Raw genomic sequence first — 2,665 nt, forward strand, 5'->3', positions numbered from 1 at the left:
CTGATCACCAGTCGCTCGTAAGTTGTTCGTAACTTTACGAACAGCTTTATGAAACAGGGCCCTGGGCAATTAATTACCCCGGACCGTTCCCCTGGCCCTAATCCTTATCCTAATCCTAACCCTATTCCTAACCCTAACCCAAACACCTAACCCTAACCCTAATCTTTACTCTAACTTTCATACCACGTATAACCAGTATTTAGCCGAGGGAAGGGGGGGGGGGGGGGGGGGGGTAATTGCCCTCTGGGGGTACTGAATTGCTCGGATGCGTGTTTTTTTTTAGACGGCACAGATTGGGGACCCTAATCCTAACCCTAAACAGGGAGGTGGCTTCCACCTCCCTGCCCTAAACCTATACCCTAACCCTAACCCAACGTGTTTCCCCTAGGTTTAATACGCGCCATGCCCCAATCTGTGCCGTCTAACAAAAAAAAAAAAAAAAAAAAAAAAAAAAAAACGCGCCCGGATACAGTACTAGGCGCAATGGTGGGCGCTATGGAACGCCATTAAGGAAACAATACAAAATTCATTTCACTCCAGCCAATATTCATTTCACTTTTAACAAATACATTTCACTCACAAACATTGATTTTACTTTTTATAAAAATACATTTCACTTTTCACAATAATACATTTCACTTTTAAATTAAAATTCATTTCACTTTTCACAAAAATACATTTCACTTTTGCATTAAACTTCATCTCACTTTTCACAAAAATACATTTCACTTTTGAATTAAAATTCATTTCACTTTTCACAAAAATACATTTCACTTTTACATAAAGATTCATTTCACTTTTCATAAAAATACATTTCACTTTTAGATACAAATTCATTTCACTCTTCACAAAAATACATTTCACTTTGGCGTACCATATCACTCAGACGAAACCATTTCACTGCGCTAAAACCATTTCACTCTGATAAAACCATTTCACTCTGATACAAAAAAATACGTTCCTCTTTTTTCCCGGCCAAAAGGTGGCGCCAGTCTGAGAGGAGTCACAGTGCCATGGCACTTTGTTAGCGCTGAGCTGAGGTGAGTAGCCGGCCAGCTGGCCGGCTGGCTATGCATGCAGTACCTAGATTTACTGAGTAGCCAGTCAGTCGGCAAGCCCGAAAAAACCCGTCTAGAATATCCAAGTCCTCGCACGCGAGTTGACCCCGCAAGTCATAGAGAGCGCGATTGGAGAATCGTTTTGAAATGCTCATATCTTGGTCACTGAACTACGTTTTCACATGATTTTTCTTTTATTTGATAGGTAAAGGTTAAAACTTGGATGCTATCTTGTTGATTTTTCCAAGAACGACATGAAAGATTATCAACTTCGTGACTAACTAATTGCAGATGTTCCGGAAATAATGGATACAGATATTCTTCTAAAATTCTCCTAAAAGTCTTCTTTTTCATCGTGGCGCACCAACAAAAGTTATATCATGTAAAAGGAAATTTATTCAGCTTTAAGATGATACCTAAAAGTGTAATGTGATGATTTGTAGATGGGTCAGCAGCCAGCTGATATCATAGGGATGTCATTCCTTTTTTTTCTCGGCACGAAATCGCGAAGTACTGTACTGTCCCACATATAGAAATTGACGTGTGTCCTCGATGCCTTTGTACGTGTGTGTCTAACTGTATGAGCGACCCCAGCGTAAATACACGTGGTCAGTTTCGAGCGTCTAGCTGTGATATACTGTACTTGTGTCTGTCATTAGACATTACGTACTAATAGTCTACAGCCTCTTGCTGGGCCTCCCTCTCTCTCTCTCTCTCTCTCCCTCTCTTTTTTGATTATATGTCTTGTTCTTGTTATTCATAATACAATGTATGTTTGTTTTGTTTGCTTTTGTCCACCCTTCTGATTTCGTCAACAGGAAGTGTCTGATTCTCAGTTTCATTCTGCCATCAATCATTCACATCACTCTCTCTCAATTCAAAGCATCCTAAGCATCCACTCAAATACATTATAACCACTACTTATACCGTTCACTCCGCTAAAGTGAACACAGTTACATTATATCGAAATTCCGCTTACATTATCCACTTTTTTTTTACATGCTTGGTTATAACAACATTTTGATATAACAAAAGAAAGCTGTTGATCCCAAGGACTTCACTACATTACTTCACTCTATTACTATAGGCCTACCTAACTAGGCAGAGAAATTTACATACATTATTGCACGTGCCATTCTCATCAATTAATAAAATACCTTTTTTTTTTCATTAATAACAACAGAGAAAGGAGCACAATCCACAAGTTTTTTTCTTTATAAATGTATATACATCTCCATATATATATATATATATATATATATTTATTTATTTATTACATGTAAGTGTTGAAAGAACTACATCGCAGTTAAGTTTCAAGGTATCCACCAATCTTCATGACAATGTATCACACACATAACAACAACAAAAAATAATACCTAAAGTAAGAGCTGCATAAGCAGTCTACGGTTTTATCTACTTTTTAGCAGTATAGTCAAATGCAGTTTTAGATCATTTTATTTTTTTTATTTATAACTCATTTATTTATTCATCCATTTATTAATTATTTTTAATTTATTTTTTGGTGGTGGTATTGGACTCAGTCTCCAGCCAAGTGGCATGTAAGAGACCTGCAAAAGGTACAACTGTCAGCGGTCTTGTGAGTACAT

The sequence above is a fragment of the Diadema antillarum genome, unplaced genomic scaffold, assembly GCF_040938485.1.
Source record: "Diadema antillarum isolate AM-2024a unplaced genomic scaffold, OU_Dant_1.0 seq00002064_RagTag, whole genome shotgun sequence".
In the NCBI taxonomy this organism is placed as follows: domain Eukaryota; kingdom Metazoa; phylum Echinodermata; class Echinoidea; order Diadematoida; family Diadematidae; genus Diadema; species Diadema antillarum.